Genomic DNA, 24,936 nt, shown 5'->3' with positions numbered 1-24,936 from the left:
CCCAGGCCAGCCGAGAGATATAATCTCTCCAGCGTGTCCTGGGTCAGCTCCGGGGCCTCCTCCCGGTGGTACATGCCCGGAACACCTCACCCAGGAGGCATCCTTGTCAGATGCCTGAACCACCTCAGCTGGCTCCTTTTCGATGTGGAGGAGTAGCGGCTCTACTCTGAGCCCCTCCCGGATTGCTGAACCTCTCACCCTATCTCTAAGGGAGAGGCCAGTCACCCTTTGGAGGAAGCTCATTTCCACCACTTGTATCCGCGATCTCGTTCTTTTGGTCACTACCCACAGCTCTTGGCCATAGGTGAGGGTAGGGACGTAGATCGACCGGTAAATTCAGAGCTTCACTTTTACACTCAGCTCTTCACCACGACGGACCCGTGCAGCGTCCGTATCACTGCGGCCGCAGCACCAATCCGTCTGTCGATCTCCGGCTCCCTTCTCCCATCACTCGCGAACAAGACCCCGTGATACTCCTCCACTTGGGGCAGGAACTCATCCCCGACCCGAAGTGGGCACTCCACCCTTTTCCGGCTGAGAACCATGGCCTCAGATTTGGAGGTGCTGATCCTCATTCCCGCTGCTTCACACTTGGCTGCGAACCGTTCCAGTGAGAGCTGGAGGCCCTCACCTGATGAAACCAACAGAACCACATCATCCGCGAAAAGCAGAGACGAGATTCTGAGGCCACTGAAGTGAAAGCCCTCCGCCACTTGGCTGCGCCTAGAAATCATTTCCATAAAAATTATGAATTCTGTTTTATTCTAAATGCATATAATATGTTCTCATTGAATCTACCCACCAGTGGTTGGTGTCTAATATGCTTTCTATTTCCATTTTTGGGCCTCTGTTGGTTCCACGTAAGCACTGACAGTCCCAATTCTAACAGCATAGATAATAACATAAAATATTTTCAGTTAGTTCACACGACTTAGTACATTTTGAAAGTTCCTCAAATTAATCCTCAAATTTTGTGATAGATGTTTTAGTAGAATTGTAATTATGCTGGCTTTTTCAGGTTTGTTAGCATGCTGAACAAAAATGAACATGGTAAATATTATATCAGCTTTACATATTGGGAGCACTTAATAGAAATCTCCAGTACTTTGTGTTTAGTGCTGGAAAAAATTATTTGATTAAATTGTAAATATAATCCTCACGCTACTAGTGATGGGAATTTATACAAATTTAGCGATTCTAGTTCTATTATCGATATGTCACTTATCAGTTCTCTCATTGATTCTCATTGGCTCCATTTTGAGAGTCACCACCATCGCTAAGCAGCAATAAAGAAGCTACATTCATGCAAATGAACTGCATGCTGTGGGTCCAATGTTTGTGCATGTGTGTTGAGGTATTTCCCCTCTGCCGTGTTCAGTGTTGGAGTCATTATTACACATACAGTATTGCACACCTTTCTTAACAGTAATGCAGTACATCACTTAATTACTCTAAAAAAGTAATTTGTTACACTACTCATTACATTACTTTACATTATTTTCCTCCTCTGACATGTAAACTGAACTTATCTGATTATAGCGGGAGTGCAAGAACCAACAAGGGGGATCGATACGCAGGCACACTAACAATTCAGAAGAACTGGACTACTGGGAACCAGTTTTCTACAAGAACTCAAGTCCCATCCTCACAGCCTAGACACTAAACTTAACCTGTACAAATTTCTAACCTGCACCCTCGAACCAGAAATTCCTAAATTCCTTTAAAGGTCTTTATTTATGTGAAAAGCAGTCTTAATCTTTTCCTGCTCTTAAAATGTTCTCTTAAAGATGATCAACTGATGGCGTCATACTGAGAGGATCAAGGGTCATGAGCTCTCAATAAGACTTCCAGAACTTTAATATTTTGCTTATAAGTTGTGTCACCATGGCGGACAAAAAAGGTCACTGACTAACGGACATTATGCCAGCTAAAAAAGATAAAATAGAGAACGCCGAGAAAAGACCTCCAAAGCCTAATTTACAACTTCGAAGCCAGGCCAGCCCGGAGGCTAACCTTGAAGCTATTAACAAAAGCATGGCTGAAGCTAACCCAAGCTACCCCTTCGATTATGATATCTTAACTGCAAAAATAACAGATGTGGTTGGTGTGATTGTAGAAGGGAAGATGGATGTTATTAAAAACAAAATTGACGCTATTCAGGCAACCCTTGACGGCAACACAAGACGCCTTGATGAAGCCGAAACCCGCATATCGAATGCGGAAGATATAATTGCCGACATGGAAGCCAGGCTAGAAAGTTAGATGTGCATGTTCTCGAACCGGCTGAAGCTCGAAGTAGAAGAGATAATCTCCGCATATTTGGTGTCAAGGAAGGTGTGGAAGGAGTGAATGCTATTACATATTTTGAAACGTGTCTTCTCCTGTGTTCTTGCAGGAGATTTCAATTGCACTTTAGACCCAAAAATGGATCAAAATCCACCACCCAAAAACTCATTATCCAGAATGCGGGAAGCTATCAAGGGGATGTGTTCTGACTTGCACCTGGTAGATATATGGAGAACTCTCCATCCAGGTGAAAAAGATTATATTTTTTATTCAAATCCACATAATAGTTTCTGCTGTGTTGATTATTTCCTTGTCTCGAGGGAGGTCCTTGATAGAGTTAGTGTTTGTGATATAGGCATGCGCATACTGTCTGATCATGCAGATGTTCATTTAAATATCTCACCGCCTCAAGCTCACGCAACTCCACGTAATTGGCGATTAAATCCATCATTGTTAAATAATTCTATGTTTTGGACTTTTATAAAAGAACAAGTTGAACTTTTTTTACGGACAAATGATAATGAAAACACAAATCCTTCTACCCTCTGGGAGACAATGAAGGCATACTTACGTGGTGTTATAATTTCGTATTGTATAGAGAAAAAGAAAGAATCTTTAAAACAACAATTGGACCTAGAAAAAAATTTGCAAATTTAGAATACTCACTTAAAATAATTTTTTCACCTGACGTACTGAAAAAAACAGAAGCCACTAGATCAGCTCTGAATCAACTTCTGACTCAAAAAGCAGAGGCCAGTATATTTTATGGTGAGCATAGGCTGTTTGAGATGGCAGATAAGCCTGGGTGCCTATTGGCACGTCTGGCTGCTGGGAAACTAGAATCCCGTGCTATAATGTCATTAAAAGATGAAAGAAGGCAGTGTGGCGGACCACCAGGCGGCTCCACTCACACCCAAGTTGAAGGGAAGTGCTGGGGTGGAGATTTTGGCGCTTACTACATGTGAAGTTCTGAGAGTCAGTTAATAAAGTTGGAGTGTGACACTGAGACCTCTCCTGTCGTTATTACATACCTCCACATTGGTGACCCCTGTAGCGAACATGCTAAGGCTTGACAATGAAGCCAGCTCCGGCCTGGAAGCATCGGCTGCTGCCGGACCTTCACCTCCGCCGATGGCTGCGTTTGCTGTGGCGCTTAAATTGCCGGATTTTTGGCTTCACGATCCTCCTTCATAGTTCGTGCACGTAGAAGCTCAGTTTGCTCTTCGTGGAGTTTCAGCCGACGATACTAAATACCACCATGTGGTGGCCTCACTTGACCCGCTGTCAACCCGCCGCGTGATGACTCTCCTCCGGGACCCCCCAGCCCAAGGCAAGTACGCCGCCCTCAAGGCTCTGCTACTGCGGCGTTACTCCCTCTCTGATGCTGAGCGGGCCGAGAAACTCCTTTTCCTCGCGGACCTGGGCAACGGCACCGCTCTCGAGCATGCTGTCCTTGCTGGGCGCGGATGACGGAGGATTTGTCTTCACCCACCTCTTTCTCCGACAGCTGCCAGCTCTAGTGCATGCTGGCCTTGCCAACTCCCCGCTATTGGCCACGAAGGATTACCGCTCCCTTGCGGAAGAGGCGGATCGCATCCTCCTGGCTACCAGGACTTTCGGCGTCCAGGCGATTGTTCAGGACTCACCAGCGTTTTCCCCCGCCCCCTCACCGATGCTCCAGGGGCCCTCCGACTCGTCCACGGTGGCCGGAATCGCTGCACGGCGGCACCGCAGCACCGCGGCACTGCGGTGGCACCGCGGCAAGGGGCTTTGTTTTTATCACCAGCGTTTTGGAGCGAAGGCACGGCGCTGTCTTCCGCCTTGCAGTTTCCAGATCCAGGGAAACGGGCATGTCAGCGCTCTGTAGCAGCCGCGACCGCTGGCAACAAGGAAAGGCTGCTTTTCTTAGAGAAGAGCCTTCTTCCCCCGGCTGGCTCGGACAGGCTAGCTGAGGGCTGCGGGCCATTGCTAACAGCGGCTAAAGGCTCTCCCATCAAAACTTTCTGTGAAAGGTTGGTGACTGTTTGCTTTCACGACCGTGACTTTCAGTGGAACTTTGTTGTTGCTGCTAGCTCTGTGCCTATAATAGGCGCTGATTTTCTTTGTGCTCACGGACTGCTGGTTGATGTTGCTAACAGACGTTTAATTGATGCTGTGTCATTTTCCTCATTACCCTGTTTGACTCGGGGTGCTCAGCCCGTGGTGCATGCTAACTCAGTAGATTCGGGTGACGTTTTTCAGTGTTTGCTTTCTGAGTTTCCCTCACTCACTGTCCCCACTTTCTCGAGCACGGTGACGAAGCATGGGGTGGAGCATTACATACAGTAACTACAGTAGGGCCCCCGGTGTTTGCGCGCGCCGCCTCGACCCTGCCAAACTGGCTGTCGCTCGGGAAGAATTTGCCACCATGGAGCATCTGGGCATCGTGCAGCGTTCGAATAGTGCCTGGGCTTCCCCATTACACATGGTGCCTAAATCTGATGGTCGGTGGCGACCTTGTGGGGATTTCCGCCATCTTAATAATGTCACAGAGAACGATCGTTATCCCATTCCCCACATCCAAGATTTTTCTGCCCATCTTGCGGGGACCTCGGTTTTTTCGAAGATCGATTTGGTACGGGGATATCACCAGGTTCCCGTGCGCGCGGAGGATGTCCCCAAAACCGCCATAATTACACCTTTCGGCCGTTTGGCCTGAAAGGTGCCGCCCAAACTTTCCAGCGGTTGATGGACTCGGTCTTGCGTGGGCTGCCCTTTGTTTTTGTATATCTTGATGATATACTGGTGGCCAGCAGCTCGAAGGAGCAGCACATGTTCCATCTGCGTCAGGTTTTTCAGCGTTTGGCGGAGCATGGACTGATTATTAATCCGTCTAAATGCCAGTTGGGTTGCCCGTTCTCGATTTCCTTGGGCACCGTATTTCCGCCGAGGGTGCGGTTCCGTTGCCTGACAAAGTCCGAGCTGTTTCGGAATTTCCGCGTCCCACGAATGTTAAGGCACTGCAGGAATTTTTGGGGATGGTGAATTTTTACAACCGTCTTCTCCCCAGAGCGGCACATCTGCTGAAGCCCCTTTATGGGGCGTTAAAAGGTAAGAAAGCTAATGACTCCATTGACTGGTTTCCGGAAAGCATCCAAGCGTTTTCTGATGCTAAGTCAGCGTTAGCTAATGCTGCCCTTCTGGCCCACCCATCCCCCTCAGCGCCGATTGCGTTGACCACCGATGCATCGGACATAGCGGTAGGTGCGGTGCTGGAACAGCGAATCTCGGGTGTCTGGCAACCGCTCGCCTTTTTCAGCCGTACGCTGCGTGACAGCGAACGCAATTACAGCGTTTTTGACAGGGAGCTACTGGCACTCCACCTGGCGACTCGTCATTTCCGTTTTTTTCTCGAGGGTCGTCACTTTACCGCATACGTGGACCACAAACCCTTGACGTTTGCCATGTCCAAGGTTTCTGATCCATGGAGTGCACGCCAGCAGCGCCAGTTGGCAGCCATTTCTGAGTTTACCACGGACATTCGGCATGTGGCTGGTAAATCCAGTCATGTCTGACTGTTTGTCCCGTGCTCTGGTTTCTCCCGTCTTTCTCGGCATAGACTACTCCGCCATGGCTGCCGATCAGAGCGGTGACCCGGACATCCTCGCGCTTAAATCCACCCAGACGGGCCTCATACTAGAGGACAGACCCGTGCAGGACGGTGGTCCCCTCCTCGTCTGTGACGTTTCCACCGGCTGTAAAGAAGAAGAGCTAGCGTATTTGTGACTCCAATCCCAGACTTCCCTTTCGGACCTAGGACCCCCGTTTCCCTCACTGTATATATCTCCACCTGGTGATTGTGTAAATAAACGTTGTTTTCCCCTGAACTCTGCTCTGCGCCTGAGTCCTACTACACCGCATGAGATTATATCCTTTGCAAATGCTCCCGATAAGTCTTAACAAAACAATTGTAAGAGAAATTGAAAAAGACCTGTCAAGGTTTATTTGGAGGGGTAAGAAACCAACAGATTAAGCGTTACAGCTGCCCAAAGATAAAGGGGGTCTTGCCTTTCTTAACATTATGCTTTATAACTGGTCATGCCATAGTAGAGTCATACATGAATGGATCCACGCATATCTAAAAGAGACAGAGAATCCCCTTGAAGCCTGGACATGTTCGCCATTTAATCTCTTAAGTGAACTAGTGAGTAAATATACTAAAAAACATAACAAAGTAATGATTGATACTTATTTAAAAATATGGTGGGATATGAACAAATACACTGAAAGTAATCCGATACTGAGTTACCTAACACCTTTTACAAATAATCGGCACTTTACACCTGGAATGACAAGTGCAGTATTTCAGAGATGGCTTGCTGCTGGTTGGTGATTTGTTTATTGGGAATGTTTGTATGTCTTTTGAGCAGGTCCAAAAGAAATATGGTATACATCAAATGGATTTTTTTTGCATTTTTACAGGCCTGTCACTTAATTACTTCAAGTTTTGATACTTTACACAATACAGTGCAAGTAGTGGAAATTTCTTTTTACATTTAAATGCAGATAAAAGTACTATAAGACAGTTTTATAATACACTACAAGGCCATAACAAACACAATATTGGAAAACTTATCAGGAGTTGGGAGGGAGACCTCCAGTGTCATTGTGATGATCATGCCTGGAGTGAGTGCATACAATCTATGCATTCTTTATTTCTTAATAATAGATTTAAAGAAACACAATATAATTTTTTACTTAGACAGTATAGGACAGCAGTCCCCAACCTTTTTTGCGCCACGGACCGGTTTATGACTGACAATATTTTCACGGACCGGCCTTTAAGGTGTCGCGGATAAATCCAACAAAATAAAACTAGTACCGGCACCGAAAAAAAGAAGATTTATTCATAACACATGTGAAAAGACCAAGGAAAACCGAGTTAACGATAAAAACGATAACAAAATAACGCTGAAAACCGATAAAAACCCTGAAAACCATACATTTCACTCTCACTCTTCACTCTTCAACTCTCGCGGCCCGGTACCAAATGACTCACAGACCGGTCCGAAGCCCGGGGGTTGGGGACCGCTGGTATAGGACACCTACTTTTCTGAATAAACTTGATCCGAGTAGGCACAATGTGCTAAATGTACATCTGCGGTGGGGACCTACTTGCATTGTCTTTGGACTTGCTCAAAAATTAAAGGGTATACTTAAAAGCAGAATACAAAAAGATCCAGCTCAGTATTTATTGGGGCTGCCAACTCTGAACAAATTTCCAGATAAAAACAAATATTAACTATTATGTAAATTATTATTCTTGGCAAGAAAATGTATTGTTTTTAATTGGATCAATAAAAAACAACCAACATTAACTCTGTGGTATAAAGAAATCTTTAGAGCCTTACCAATGGAAAGACTGAGTGCAAAACTAAGCGGTAATGACGATATCTTTTTGGATATATGGCGCCCTTTAATGGATTACTTACCTGATGATCTGAGGGAAATTATACTGAGAGGGGCAGCCCCACTCCAATGGCAGGTTGGGTTTGTCAGAACAAATGTGTAAAAGGGTTGTAGATCTAATTATTACTATCTACCATATTGTATTAGTTTTATATGTCTACACAAAGAACCATGGAATTCTGCTCTATATCAGGAGCCAAACTAACAGTTTAAGAATGACTAAACTCAGCAATTTTGTGACAGGCCTGACACACTGCTCTTCTCCCTCCGTTTTCCATTCTGTCTCTCTCTTTCTACCACACACACACACACATCTCTAACTGCAGCATGTCTTCCATATGAATCCACCGTTGACCTCAAGCTTTCTCTCCCTTCCTTATTCAAGCAACAGCTAAGACAAGGAAATGCACAAATGAGTAGCAGCCAGGGTGACAATGAAACAGTAAAGAATGCACTTTTGTCAAAGTTTCACAGTGAACTGAAAACATGCTTTAAAAAAGTCCATTTTCTTTGATTTCTCTTATGATTAAAAGAAACAAAGAAACCAAAACCAAAAATCAACCAATCCCGCTAAGAAATATTCTGCATGCATAAGCAGCGTGAGCTCCATTTTTATTTTTGCCTGCAGTTTTCTTCTCATAAAAACAATTTTACAGGCACTGCTTACATGCTGGCAGGTATGTGCCTCAATAAAAGGCTTTTGTTTGCAAATTGCACAAAATACATTTTTTGCAACTACACAGAGGGCACTGTACTGCTGCAAATGTGGAGACTGTGTGCCCTGTGAAAACCATTCGCTGGCTTTAAAATTTGGTCATAATGGAAGAGCAAGTGTAGATGTTGTAATAAATTACTTCACACCATTTTTAAGGCAAAATTGTATTTTATTTTATGTACACTGGGAATAATAACCCTAACTGGGAAATAAAAATTAGACTCAAGCCCACTGTTACATTGATTTCAATGGCTCCTTCTTTTGTAAAACACAGATCAGATTAAATGGGGTGCTATTGTGGTCATTTTCAAATCCATATTTTTAATTATAGAACTCAATTAGAATAGTTTGGCATGACTAGTACTTCCCAGTAACGCTTATTTATTTTTATGACAGGCCATCATTTATTCTCTGTCTGGAACAAGCCCTTCCCCTTGCTTTTAAGTCAACCTTCTCCTGACTGCCTGCTTCTTATAACAGAATATTTGAAAAGCACATGACAAGGGGTGGCTGTAGCTCAGCAGGCAGAGCAGGGAATCTGCTAGTCAGGTTGATGGTTTGATCCCTGGCTGTGCCAGTCTGTATGCCAAATAGCCCTGAATGGGCAAGATATTGACCCCATATACAGTAGGAACCGTATCTGTTTTTCAAAGGAGTGTAGTCATAGTTCCCTTTAATAATGAATTAGTCTGAAATGTCCTTATAAGTAGCTTCCGTAAGTGTGAGATCCAGAACATGTTGTTCCTGTCAGCAGGTAACAGGACCTGGGCCCTCCACGGATTATTTGCCACAAATCTTAAAGGCTGACAGACTCGTGTCAGTCAAAATTGGTGTTTTATTGCGACTCAGCCTTAAGGCACAAAGGTAGTGAGAGCATTTACTATATGATACAAAATTAATACAGGTCATAGGAAAACTTGTCAGTCCATTGGAAAGCATGAATGGCTTCTTGACAGCCAACAGCCAACAGCCAACCATTTGTGTTAAATCATCTTTAAACAGCACATGGATAACGTTTCATAAGGACCAGAATTTCAAATACTTTTCATATACTGTAGATTGTTTTTCGGCCTTCCAATTTTCTTTGTCCTCCCTTCTCCAGTTTCCTTATATTTTTAGGGAAATTTCGAGATATTATGTTTTTGTAACAAGCTGTAAGAAATTGCCTAAAGATGTCATTTGAAAGTGGCTCTTTGCTAAGTTGACACTAATGTTGCAGGTCTGAAACATCAGTAGACCTACTGCTTGTCGCACACAGCTGTCAGATTCTTTCCTTTGACCTTAACAAACACCTGTAGCATCACACAGCAAGAAAAAAAATGATTAGTGTGTCTTTAAATTGAGAGTAATTTACATGTGCGCATGTGGCACATCAGTGATAACCTCATTAGCACTGACTTGTTCACAATCTGATGATAAATAGTGATGGATGTTTCTGTCGTTCCACATACTCCAGGTTTCTAACTGTTACAACAGGTTGGTAACAAAGGAACCTTTCTTTGGAGGAATCTTGAGCACCACCACAGCTGCCATGACATTTATCAACATAAGCCTATTGTTACATATAAAATAACATTTCAGTGGTTTGATTGTGTTATGGAACTGAAGCTGGACTGGGAGGTTTGAACTGAAAAAAAAGCTGGTGAAAAGAATTATTAGAAAAGGTGAATATTGTGTGGATGGGAGGAGAGGAGGACAGGATCAGAGATCAAAGGCAGGATCCTGCTGATAGTAACTGTCTCTCCTCCATTATTCATCAGACAGCTGTGCTGTAAGTAGGTTAAACTTTGAGAAAGCAAGAGAGGGGGAAAGATGAAGCTGTCGACTAGCTGGAGCACAGGAGGAACGAGAACATTAAAGAGGAAATAAATGAAATGAATGGTTGATATGGAAGAAAAATAACTGAAAATGAGAGAAACTGGACGCCGTGGTGTTAAAAAACACACTGAGAAATGGCTTTAAAAGGGCAGAAGAGAGAAAAAGCAGAAAATAAGGGAAGAGAAAGCAAATGAACGAAATTAAACTGCACTGTTATTCACTGTGCCTGGGGCAACCAGACAAACAAAAAAAGTGCGTACACATGCATGTAAAGCAGGATTGTTACATGACATCATCATTTAAAGTACACAGTTAATGATGCGAAATGTGCAGGAAGCATAAAAGCTCAATTTTAAGATGTTGTTGGTTGTATTATGGAAGCTGGGCTGTGGACTGAGCCGAGTGCTTACCAACATATTTCAGAGTATCTTTCTGTCTTCTTTGATATTGGGGCTTTTTGGATAAGCTGAACAAGCTGTGGCACGGTAGAGGAATGGCTAACACTGTTGCCTAGCAAACAGGTTCTGGTTTTGAACCTTTGGGTCAGCTGGGATCTTTCTGTGTGGAGTTTGCATTTTGTGTGCCTGCATGGTTGGCTTCCTCCCAAAGACATGCACATTAGATTAATTGATGAATCTGGGGCTAGCAGTGTGGAGTCAGTGAGAGGACAAAAGAAGAACAAGTCCTCCAGTCCAAACGACAATATCAAGCTTTTGTTGCTTCCCTCAAATACAACAAATTCAATTCAATTCAATTTCAATTCAATTCAATTTTATTTATATAGCGCCAAATCACAACAAAAGTCATGATTCAATGCAGAGAGGTCTATTAACACATAGTGAGTGAGAAAGGTGACTGGAAAGGAAAAACTCAATGCATCATGGGAATCCCCCGGCAGCCTACGTCTATTGCAGCATAACTAAGGGAGGATTCAGGGTCACCTGGTCCAGCCCTAACTATATGCTTTAGCAAAAAGGAAAGTTTTAAGCCTAATCTTAAAAGTAGAGATAGTGTCTGTCTCCTGAATCCAAACTGGAAGCTGGTTCCACAGAAGAGGGGCCTGAAAACTGAAGGCTCTGCCTCCCATTCTACTTTTAAATACTCTAGGGACAACAAGTAGGCCTGCAGAGCGAGAGCGAAGTGCTCTAATAGGGTGATATGGTACTACAAGGTCATTAAGATAAGATGGGGCCTGATTATTTAAGACCTTGTATGTGAGGAGCAGGATTTTGAATTCAATTCTGGATTTAACAGGAAGCCAATGAAGGGAAGCCAAAACAGGAGAAATCTGCTCTCTCTTTCTAGTCCCTGTCAGGACTCTTGCTGCAGCATTTTGGATTAGCTGAAGGCTTTTCAGTGAGTTTTTTGGACATCCTGATAATAATGAATTACAGTCGTCCAGCCTGGAAGTAATAAATGCATGAACTAGTTTTTCAGCGTCACTCTGAGACAGGATATTTCTAATTTTAGAGATGTTGCACAAATGGAAGAAAGCAGTCTTACATATTTGTTTAATATGTGCATTGAAGGACATGTCCTGGTCAAAAATGACTCCAAGGTTCCTCACAGCATTACTGGAGGCCAAGGTAATGCCATCCAGAGTAAGAAAATACAAATACAAATACATCCCATATGAGTGTTTCCAAAACGAGTGTCTACAAGTGGCAGAAGACATCACAACCTTATGTTACGACATGATGTATAAATTCAAGGTAACCTTTTAAGATACAATTTTTTCACTTAATGTTAGTGTGTAATATTAAACTAGAGAACCTACATCTCTTCTGTTCGAATGTAAGGAACTGGGAACTGAGTTTGTCCAGTTATCACTTTCAGAAGTATCACATCCTCTTACATTATCAAAGAGCTTTTTTTGAGAGAACTGAACATGGCACTGATAGCACACATGTATCCAAAAAGAGCAGCTGATGCAGAAAAGCATAACTATCACACACATACACACAATCTCAAATCACATGAAAAACATTACTTATACAGCTGTAAAACACAAATTCACTGACAGTTGTTAGGTGTTAAAAGAATGCACTGAAAACAAAAATAAAAAAACTACTTGAACCAACCTTCCAGGTGGTCACTGGTTCAGGGCCCTTACGGTCTCTTTGCATAGCTGCCAACAAGACTGAGATGCAGGAGCTGGTGTGCCTTCAGTACAGCTGTCCCCAGGCATCAGTGGAGCTTGCAGCATGTTTTGGTGTAACTTGCCACAAACTCAAACACAGAGAAACAAGAAGGTCTCGAGGCAGGGAAATACAAAACAGAATAAGAAAGTTAACAAAGGAACAGAATAAAATGAAATAAACAGGTTGAACTCTATAGATTAAGGTGGCTAAGAGAAGACATTCATAAAACCATTAAATGCAGTCTCATAACCTGGCTACGAACCTATTTGAATGTAGGCATTCTTCTGTGTAACTTTGGATTTAAGCCTATATTACTTATTATTATTTTTAATAGCAAATAATGATATCAAGACAGACCAATTTTAAGTTAGCACAGGAAGGGAAAAAGGTTAAACAGCCATGAGGTATGCACAATTGTGACTCATTGTTTTCATATTATTCTCAGCATCATAAATTGAAGATTTAAAAAAATGCACTACCTGAATTGATGCATCTGAAGCTGAATATTAGACCAGAAAAAAGGGAGAGAGAAAGTGGAGGACACACATCAAAAGCTCAGAGATTGCATTTGAACCTACACCACTGTTTTCTAGTCATGCAGCATGTGGTCACCTGACCACTGAGCTAAACCAGCACCCCATAGACAGGCTTTTGATGCCACAGAGAAGAACCAAAGAAACAACTATAACGTTGCCGTGGATACTGTTCAAGCATCATTTGGTAGCCTTCTTTTTGGTCAGATTAATTAATTGGTTCAAAATCTCTGCAACTCTGAATGAATGACAGGTGCATCAAATGAAAAAGTTCTACAAAACAATCAAATGTAATCCCTGCACAACTTACACAAACGTTTTGGTAAAGAACCTTCATGAATATCATTCAGGCTGAAATGCAATTCAGTTCAATTCAGTTCAACTTTATTTATACAGCGCCAAATCACAACAACAGTCCTCTCACTTTATATTGTAAGGGAGACCCTACAACAATACATACAGGAAGAAACCTCCGACAGAACCAGGCTCAGGGAGGGGCGGGGCCATCTGCTGCGACGTTGGGGTGAGAGAAGGAAACGGGATGAAGACATGCTGTGGAAGAGAGACAGATTAATAACATGTATGATTCAATGCAGAGAGGTCTGTTAACATATAGTGAATGAGAAAGGTGTATGAAGAAGAAACACTCATTGCATCACAGGAATCTCCCAGCAGTCTACACCTACTGCAGCATAACCAAGGGAGGATTCTGTGTCACCTGATCTTGCCTTAACTATATGCTTCAGCAAAAAGGAAAGTTTGTGTCATCACACTTGCTGGTATCTATACTATACTATGGAGAATTTTGAACACATTACTCACCTTATCATATATACGTATGTATGGATAGATAGAAACATATATGTATATATATATTAAAAAAATGAATAATAAAAAAAAATACACATGACATATAATGAAATTGCAAGGAGGTATTTCTGTAGTCTATTTATTACTAGATAGTGGAAAAGGGGTGGGATTAAATAAGCTTTTGCTTCTTTCTGCTCCTTTTTGAACATGAAAGTTATTTGGAGTTGTGGTTGCTCGTTTTCCTTTTGTTTTGCTTTGTTCATTTGTCTCTTTTAATTCTATGTTGTTGTACTTTTTCAACATGTTAAAAATAAAGATTCATTCATTCAAACAATCAATCAATCAATGATCACTAGAAGTCACTTAATTTTACAAAGCAATGGTCAATGGTCAATGGTAACTTTATTGTCCCTGATGGGAAATTGATTCGCAGTATGTCAAAACAAACAACAAACATACAACCAACACATCACGTACACTCATTAAAAATAATACTATAATATAATATAAGCCTGATAAAACAACCTAGATATTCCATCGAAAAAAGTGCAATGTGCAATGGCAACAACACTTACAATTTAGTGTTGTTAATTAAGATAATAGCACTAGGCACAAATGACAATTTGTGTCGCTTTGTCTTCACTGCAGTCATTTTATAACGACGACCTGATGGAAGCAGTTGAAAATCGTTAAAGAGAGGATGATCTGAACACAACAGGACAGAAGTTGCCTTCCTCAGCACCTGCCTGTTATAAAAGTCCACAAGCTGGACCTGAGACCTCCCTGAAATCTTGCCCGCCACTTTAACCAGATTGTTAAGTCTGGTCTTATTATCCATGGACATACTACCGTACCAAGCAATGATACAGAAAGTTAAAACAGATTCAATAAAACTTTTATAAAAGAGAGTCATCATTTCAGATGAAACATTAAAACCTCTCAACCTCCTTAAAAAGTACAGTCTTTGTTGGGCCTTGGGCAGGTTTTGGTTTTAAAAAATGTTTTTGTAAAAACAAGCCCTGAGGTCATTTCTTTTAAAGGAGAGTCACACTCAAAAGAACCAGTAAGTCACAGTCCATGTCCTCATATAAGGACTGACAACATGGATGAACTGGGTTTTTTTTTATTTTGGCATAAGCCAGCCGTCCACCAAATATATTTGATCTTATTCTTGTAAAGTCTGAGCTAAGGGGCAAAGAGAGCCCATCTCACTGGGACCATCTCACATTGAATTTTCGCACTAAGAAATTGTTGGCAGACTTTGTCACGCATTCCAGTGAGCACAGCTCTTGACTGGGAGACCAGTGAGTCATCACATTCCTTATCCTGCTCTATCAACTGCTAGTCATCTCTTAATGGAGACGGATGTTTGTGCCAAGATATTTTTTAGGCATAAACAGCTAGTTTTAAAGGCAGTGGGTACACTGTCTTGACCCTTTGCTTGGAGAGAGCGGGGATGCTGAAGTTTGTCAGAGTGAATCCCACCATCCGTTTAGTGTTACTCATCCAGTTGTGCTACTGGATGATACTGGATTTTGTTTCCTGCTTTCCTGCAAAGCGCGATCTGCATTGTGCTCTTTTACCCCATCTACAAATCTCCAGGGAAGGAGGTGACCTTCCATAAGATCAGCAGCAGACTGAACCAATAAATGAAAATGACGAGATCACTTCTAGAGCATCGTAGACCACAGACTCTAACTTTTGATTAATGTTTAGCTTAGGGGTGAATTTTTTATATAGGACTGTGACTCCATCAGCTGCAAAGTCAACAAACTGTGTGGGTAATATTTTTTCTGAGACCTCTTCATATCAAGTGTTTCAAACTATCACAGACAGCAGCTTTGGTGTCTAACTGTAACTCAGGAAATAAGAAACTGCAGATGTCACCATATAGGGTATTCAGATGTAGATGATTAATCAAGTGTTTGATGCTCAGTAGGAATGTTTCTAACATTTTCCAAGGTTTCAGGTAAAATCTGATACGCTGAATCATTTTCATGTATCTTTTATTTAGCTAGTAGTAGCTTTCACATTGAAACAACATTGGTTTATGGAGTAATGAAAAGTTGGTGTGGAATGGGGTTCATGCACTCATCTCTGATGTCACAGGAAGTTCCTGCTCATCCACCTGGGAAACTGCACCCTGCATATAACTGCATCAGAGATCTGGAGGACTCCAACTGAAATGCACAACAGCAAACAATAAGATGATTTGTGAAAACGTCTACATAGATGGTTTATTTCAACATTCCTACTCCTTATTGCAACAGGGTGACTTCATGCATGAAACATGTGACTCACAGCCATACTGTATGCCACAGCCACTAAGTACAGAAGATGTGTGTGCGTGTGAACATGCATATACATGTATAACACTGGCTTTAATATGCATGTTAGGGCTGTGGGTATCAATGTGGGAGGGTTTGTGCAAATTTATATATAGCACATGATGGTGGTTTATGTATTGTGTAGTGTATACTGTCCTGCTGGTGGATGTCCCCTTGTTATTATTAATAACAGGTCAGTGAGTGACAAATCCTAGATGAATCAATTAAAATGTACAACACAGGGCAGACTTTATATTTTTTAACATTTCATTAATATCACTAGTGAAATAAAGGCTAACATGTTAGAGATATTCTGTTAAACTTTTTGTAAAATACAGCTGAATACAAAGACTATTAATATAAATATAGAGGATTTACAGAAAAGTGTGTCATTACTAGTTCTTTATAATAACTGCATATTTATGCAACACATAACATTCAATTTGAAAACAGGAAATGCATAAAGTCAGGTAAAACTACCAAAGGAGAGATGCAAGTTCATCACACTCTGTAATTATACAGCTTCATTTTGGGGCTCATTCTGGTCTCTATAATAAACACCCATGAGAGCCTGCAATCAAAATGCAACAGCTAAGATATGTAATATTATCATACTCTAACAATGACAGTCACAAAGGCTGCATAATATGATATTATCTGCAAAAATAAAATAAAAATTGTCTTAGATGCAGAAGATCACTGTGCACATGTAGCTTCTCACTGTAAAATTTGATAACTTTGCTTTACTTTAAAATATGCAAAAATGTTTGGGAGACACCACATACTGCGCACTGCTTAATGATGATACATAACTCTGAAAACGGAGAAAAGGGCTTTTTTCTGGATGACTTTTACCCAATAATTGTTGAAAGAGACAGACATATTTGTTTCTGTTATATATTTGTGTCCCATAAACCACAGAGTTACTGTGGGTGGGGGGAAAAATTGGCATTATTTTGTGTGGCAATACTGTATCGATACAGTGACACCAAATATTCATTTTTATGAAATAAATGTAAATAGTTTGGGAGTAAAATGAACGAGAGGACCCATTTCGTTCACCGTCATCCTGAAATGACATTAGAGGAGCAAACTTAGATTAAAATGACATGAAGTTAAATCACTTTTGATGGCAAGGTGATTGCACAGGTCACCAAATAGGAGGCAACTTTTCTCTGTTAGCTCTGCAATAGACTGGCGACCAGGTTCCACCTCGTCTCTTTCCCTATGCCCAATGGGATAGGCGCCAGGTGGGCATAGGGCAAGAGAGCATATAGGTGGAACTTATGGAAGTTGTTCCACACTAGTGGAAAAATCTTTACCATTGAAAGTATCACCTCAGCACACTTAAATGTATGGCTGGGTTACTAACTAACCACACGTGGTCACTTGAAGGTTAGATATGTATGTTCATATGTAAGAACGCATGATTGAAAGGTTTTATGTATGGCATTTTGGGATATTTCATGTTAATGTTTTTTGATCTTAAAAATATATTTTGCAATTGCGTGTTACAAAAAGTGCTATAAAAATACAATTATTATTATTTGTACTCGTAGTATTTTGAGTTTGACTGCAAGTGGATCTAACTGTGATCTGTTTTTTGTTCAAATTCAAATTCAGTGTAATGCAAACTGAACGAGAACATAATCACATCTACAGACCAACACAGAGTTTGCATTAAAAAAAAGAACAGATACTACATCAGAAAGGAAGTAGCAGACTTCCCAGCTAACAGTCTTTGACCTGATTACTACAGTTGGAGTAATGTGGGTCAAAACATGCCCATATGTGAGAGTGTGTGGACATATTTGGGTCTGTTGTATAAGGGCAGCCATTTCTACACAGCACAACTATGGTTACACAGTATGTTCCTAAGCGCTGTTACATTCGCATGAATTTGTAACAAGAAAAAAATTATATAACTGTGTTTTTTAATTCACTGAAAAGTTCATGATACTAATGTTCTTTCTGCAGGAGATTGTATGTAATCTTATCAGTTCACGGATACCCTGCAACAATAAACCCTCTATTTACGGACACAAACATGTATGGCCCGTGGCGCTCAGTCCTGCACATGACAAGTGGGTTGTGTGCAAATACACCGCTGTCACTGCTTGGCCTCACTGTCTCAGCCAAACAGGGGAATTCAGGGGAATCCCATCATGTCACAGCTCCTCCATTGTTTCATTCTCCATCTGCTTCAGGCACTGAATCCACCACACACAAGCGCAAAGTCATGGACACACGCACACTTAGACAAACACACTCCCCCCATCATTACCACCTCCTTTACTTTTTGTATTCCCACCACCCCACACACATGCTTCATACCTGGCTCTGTTTTTTAAGTCTTTACAAGAAAGCATTCCTGTTTGTTGACCTGTACCATTAGTGGTGTTAACTGAGGTTAGCAGATGCAATAGTTTGTTTTTACCCCAAATAAATGATGTAAATGATCATCAGAATGTTTAATTTGACGATGATTCATCTCATAAATGATGAGACACGGCTTTTCCCTACATACGCTGCCTTTATAGATTAAAAGTATAACTATTGGTATTAGCAATACTGGACGTGTATTTACTTGATATCAGATCAATATCAAAATTTGCAGTATCGCAAGGCACTAGAAAGCAATGACATATGTCAGTCTGCCCCAGGGCAGCTGTGGCTACAACCGTAGCTGCCTCCACCAGTGTGTGAATGCAAGAGTGAATGAATAGTGGCATTGTAAAGCGCTTTGGGTGCCTTGAAAAGCGCTACATAAATCCAATCCATTATTACATTTTTCCGTTGTTGGATTTTCCTTTTTCACTTTGTACTTTAAATATTTTCAGCAAAATGCATTTGCGTTCAGAAAAAAATAAAATAATAATAATTTAAAAAAAACAAAAACATGGTTATTGATCAAAACTGTCCCTTGGGTCACGTGCTTTTTCAAGGCCATCATTTCCTATTTAAGTGTCACGTCTGTTGTTATGATTTGGTACTATATGAATAAAATTACATTGAATTTAAAATAATTTCAGTTCAGTTAATTCTACAAAGAATTCTGGACGATTCTAGCACCAGTTTTCTACAGAACGTTGTTGGAAATCAAAGAAACAGGCAGACTTCCATCAAATATGAATTCTGCAAACATTAATCTCCTGCTAAAACCAGGCAAAGACCCTGTATATCCCTCAAGCTATCGTCCAATATCCCTTATAAATGTAGACCTTAAAATAATCTGCAAAGCTCTCTCAAAGAGACTGGAGAAAATAACCCCCCTCTTAATTCATCCTGACCAAACTGGTTTCATAAAAGGTAGGCACTCATCAACAAATACACGTAGATTACTTAATTTGATAGACTACTCATACAGTAAAAACCTAGAAACTACAATATTCTCTTTAGACGCAGAAAAAGCATTCGACAGAGTTAACTGGAAATTTCTATTTGCAACTTTACACAATTTTGGTTTTGGATCTTCTTTCATTAACTGGTTAAAAATATTATATAACTCCCCAACAGCTTGTGTTAGAACAAATGACCAAACATCCTCCAGCTTCTCTCTCCTGAGGGGCCCCTTCACTGTTTGCAATTTTTATTGAACCACTAGCAGCAGCAATTAGACAGAATTCAGTAATTAAGGGCATAAAATGCAAGAACGTGGAACATAAAATCAGCCTTTATGCGGATGATGTGTTACTCTTTCTCCAAAATTCACAAACCAATATCTCTGGGGTGATTGAATTGATAAACTCTTTTGCAAGAATATCAGATTACTCAATTAACTGGTTAAAATCTACAGTCCTTCCGATTAATTGCTCCTTCCATAATTCCTTTTCTAAACCACTGCAATCGGGAAATATAAAATATTTAGGTATTAATGTCTCTCCCAAGCTTGCAGATCTGACTAAATTAAACCATATCCCACTTTTAAAGAAGGTAGAAGGTGATCTGGCTAGGTGGAAATGTTTACCCATATCACTCATGGGAAGGGTTGCCGCTATAAAAATGACGGTCTTACTAAAAATAAATTATTTATTCTCAATGATCCCAACTAAACCGCCACAAGATTGGTTCAGATCTCTAGATTCGTATATGTGCAAGTTCCTTTGGAAAAATAAGCCCCCACGTATAAGCTTAAAAACACTGCAAAAGACCAAGGATAAAGGAGGATTAGAACTACCTAACTTTCAGCACTACTTCTTAGCCAACAGGCTTTAGTTTATCTCAGGATGGCAAAAACATACCCAGGGTTTTGAGTTTATTATATTATTTATCATTTCTAGTCTTTGGTTTCTTTGAGTTCTGTCTTATGGTTTATGTCTCTGTGTTCTCTAGTTGCTCTGTCTGTGTTATGTTTCCTGTTTTACTTTGGAAGTCCGTGTCTCATGTAAATGCGTCTGGTTTTGCTTCCTTTGTCTCATTAGGCCTGATTTGCCCCAGCTGTGTTTCCCTCCTGTTACCCATTTCCTGATTGCTCCCTCTGTGTATTTAAGTCCTGTGTTTGTCAGGTTAGGGCTGTGTGCAGGCAGGAGTGGAAGTAGAAGGACCCAATGTGCAGACACTTGGAGGCGGAAAGTAACTCAAAACTCAGCTTTTATTGCTGGATGGCAAAACGTGGCAAACGTAACAAAAATCCAAATAAACTTATATGACCAGGCAGATGGCGCGCGCACACACAGCATAAATGAGAGTAGATCACAACACAGACACAAAGAAACACAGGGCTTAAATACATAGAGGGAGCAATCAGGGAATGGGTAACAAGAGGGAAACACAGCTTGGGCAAATCAGGCCTAACGAGACAAGGGGAAGCAAAACCAGACACATTAACATCAGACATGAACTTTCAAAGTAAAACAGGAAACATAACACAGACTCAGGCAGGCACTATACAAAGGGAACAGAGACGTGGGACCAGGGCAGACAAAGACACTGACTGGACGTGGGGATACAGCAGACGAGGGAGACAGCAACTATGGAACACAGACAGAAAACCAGAACACTAAAACTCTAACCAAACCCCACCCAGAGAACCTAAACTAAGAATAACCCTAAAACCCATAAAGCAAAGCTAGAATATAATGAAATAACAAAAATCAAAGAACCAAAAACACAAAACACTGGGTCGACGACCCAGGGACCCTAACAGTGTTTCTCTGTGTCCGTGTCGTGATCTACCCTTATCAAGCTGTGTGTTCTGTCTGCGTGAGTGTATTTTGTATTCCTAGTTTTGTTACCCTTTTGTGTTCAGCATTAAAGCTGTCTTTAGTTCACGTTTTGTCTCCGGAGTCTGCACCTTGGGTCCTTTTCCTGCCTGCACACAGCCGTCACATAACAGTTTATTCTATTGCTCTCGTTTTCTTCTGCTTGTTTTCTTTTTTCATTCTCAACAGGTGAAATTAAAGTATCTACTGTTATCTATTGTTAGCTAGTTTATTGTGATGGTGTTGTTTTTATTATGTTGCTTTCTGTTGTTTGTTTTCTCTTCTGGTTTTTTATCTCCATACAGGTGATCCAGGTGTTTTGTTTGTTCTTTTCTTTTTTTTTCTTCCCCCCTTTCTCACCATCTCTTCTCCCCTCTTTCATTCTTTCTCCCTGTCCTATCCCCCAGTCATGTCTGTCTCGTCTTTAATTAAACGAAAATAAAATGAATACATTATAATAAAGGTCAATCAAATTGACCAATATGGCAAGGCCATGATGATCCACTTGGTAAAGTAAATCCACTTGGCATCTTTCTAGCTTTCAGACAACAATTCTGATGGCTAAACATCCAAACGGGACAGGCAAAAACAAAAAAACAAAAAAATTCAGTTACTAATACATGTACAGACATCTTCTCATTACTGCTCTTTGTCACAGTAAAACTACTGTGGTTGATTTCCTTTTGTGTCGTTACCATGACAAGAACACATTTTGACCCGGTGAAATGTGAAAATAATCATCATCATGCATAATCAATCCATGCACTTTAGTCTTCTTCACTTCATTGTTTTGGGCCTTTGACACATACATTAATTGTCCACATGAACCTCGAGCTGGCAGTTGCTTTTGGTTTGGATAAACTCTGAAACACAATGGAGTTGGTAGAGACCAAAAACAAGGTGAAATGTGAGTAAATTTGTTACTTTAATGTTTCAATCTAATTATGGTAAAAGTAAATTATGTTCTGTAGAAGTATATAAGTTTGCTTGTGTGTGTGTGTGTGTGTATATTATGCCATATTTTTATTTTAACCTCTTTGGCCCGTCTCCAAATCCTCACCCACAACTGCCCTGACAGCTTACTTTTTCCTGAGCCTGGTTCTCCCAGAGCTTTTTTCCTGTTAAAAGGGAGTTTTAATTGTCTTTAACTTACAATATAACGTGCCTAATGCAGTTAAATTCAATTTTATTTATATGAATCACAACAGCAATTGTCTCAAGGTGGATTGTATTGTGAGGTAAAGACTCTGCAAAAATACAAAGAAAAACAGAAAACCCTAACAATCATATGAGCCCCCACGAGCAAGCGCATTGGTGATAGTGGGAAGAAAAAACTCATTTTTAACAGGAAGAAACCTCCAGCAGAACCAAGAAAGGACAAAGACACACTGTGGAAGACAGCCAGAAATTTTTTATTAACCTTTATTTAACCAGGAAAAGTCCCATTGAGATTAAAAACCTCTTTTGCAAGGGAGTCCTGGCCAAGAGGCGACAACAAATTAATAAGAGTTAATAATTAAATGTGGTGTATAAATACATAGTGAATGAAAACGGTTATGGAATAGGGCCACCTCATCCAGTCCTAACTATGTGCTTTAACAAAAGGAAAGTTTTAAGACTAATATTAAAAGTAGCTTGGATGCCTGTCTGGAAGCTGAAGGCTCTGCCTCCCATTCTACTTTTAGGAACCACAAGTAAGCCTGCGATCTTAGAGCGAAATGCTCAAATTGGGTGATATGGTACTATACGGTACTAATGTCAATAGAATAAGATGGGGACGGGTTATTCAAGACCTTGTGCACAACAACAGTCATTGTGAGTTGATGCATTATAAATAAAATTGAAATTGACATTTATTAAAATATGAAAACACTCACATTCGGTCACCTCCATTCAGGACTTTTGAAAACTTGGTGTGTATGCATGTGAACTCGTTAAAGAAACTAATTTTCGTGCTAGCACATCTTGTGGACTGGGCTGCTGTCATTCAGAACAGCATCACCTTTATACTTCTTGAGCTTAAGCATCTGAGCAACGTTGTCAAATAAAATTAATGATCTGAAGTCTACAACAATCACTTCCTCGTATTTTGGAGAAAACTTGGACTGATGCTGATCTCACGTGAGCCATTGCAGATTGCACTTCCTCTTCTTCCCTGAGCTGACGCCTACAGCAGGATATCCTGTGTCACCAGCCTGTGTATCTACGCAAGGCCATCTGAGCTGTGCTTTGGTCGTAGACACCATTCGTTTGGCAGGGCCACGCGTTACCAGCAAGATCACAAAAGAATCCTTACAACAGGGCACAGCAGTGTTCCTCAAAAGCATGCGTGTGGGCGTGAGCATGTGCAACCTTCCTTGCACTGAGAACTTTGAATGAGATAGGCACGCTGGTGATGACAGCAGCTTGCTAAAAACACCTTGAGGTGATTATCCAAGCTAAAGCTCCCTGAGGACAAATAAACTCCACAGCTCAATGTGTGGTTGGCTGCCTGACTCTTCTTCTGTCCATGTTTGCCTCCTGAGTGCCTTGCACCAGCATATCCATTTATTCTCACATTCATGTCAGTCAGAAGATGGAGGCAGAGAAAGAAAGGGGGGGGGGGGCTGTTTGATTAATTATTAAAGAATCTGACACATGGCTTGCCTTTCCTTTTATTCTCCCTCTGACCTACATAGTGAACCACCTGATCCGGGATCCAAAACAAACCTATTGACATTGAGCTCACAGTCTGTCTGCTTTTGTAAGCATGTGCAAGTGCATGGGTGCGTTCACGTGTCTTTCACTCTTATTGAGCTGATGTGCACACACAAGGAGACAGGGAAACAGAAGGAACAAAAAAAGAGTTGCACGGAGAGCGAGATGGTTTAGCGCCCTGATCTTTCTGCTAATCTAACCAACCACCCTCACGAGCATATCAGAGATTAGCTGTAGGAGCACGCGTGTGCGTGCCTGTGTGCGTGCGTGCATATGTGAACACAAGCTAATGTACATTGATGTGGTTCCATGTGAGGCATTAAGCATCTGTCAGGGCCCCCCAAAGTATGCTGAGATAGATTGGAACATTGGGTCAAAGGACAAGCGCACCTCCCTCATTTTTCTCTTTCATCGCCTTCCATTTTTGTCCACATCTGTGCAACTCCCTCTTACATCTCTGTCACTTCACAACCCTCTCACCCCTCCTTCAAACCCTCAACCTAATTTCCAGCAAAAACTAGGAGCCATCTTGTAAATGGGATCACACCAGCTTTCAGGCAAATGGAGCTCTCAGGACACGCCCATCGTCACCTCATTCAGCTTTATTTGTATGTTAAGTGCACACCTGTAAAATTGCTACAGATGCTGCTGACAATTTGCTGATCTTTCCAGTTCACTTATGTTGTGGGTTCAATACACCATGCATGCCTCGGCTTTTTTTTAAGTTTGTTTGCAGACGACTGAGAAGCTCAGGCTTTCCTTTTCACTCTTTCCATTTACCGCCAGAGGTGGGACCAAGTCATTGTTTTGCAAGTCTCAAGTAAGTCTCAAGTCTTTATCCTCAAGTCTCAAGTCAAGTCTCAAGTAATGTCAGGCAAGTCAGAGTCGAGTCTCAAGTCACTGGTGTAAAAGTCCGAGTCAAGTCACAAGTCTGAAATTTTGAATTTCAAGTCCTTTCGA

Source organism: Astatotilapia calliptera, chromosome 4 (assembly GCF_964374335.1).
Source record: "Astatotilapia calliptera chromosome 4, fAstCal68.1, whole genome shotgun sequence".
NCBI lineage: Eukaryota > Metazoa > Chordata > Actinopteri > Cichliformes > Cichlidae > Astatotilapia > Astatotilapia calliptera.
Note: the sequence above shows the minus strand (reverse complement) of the source record.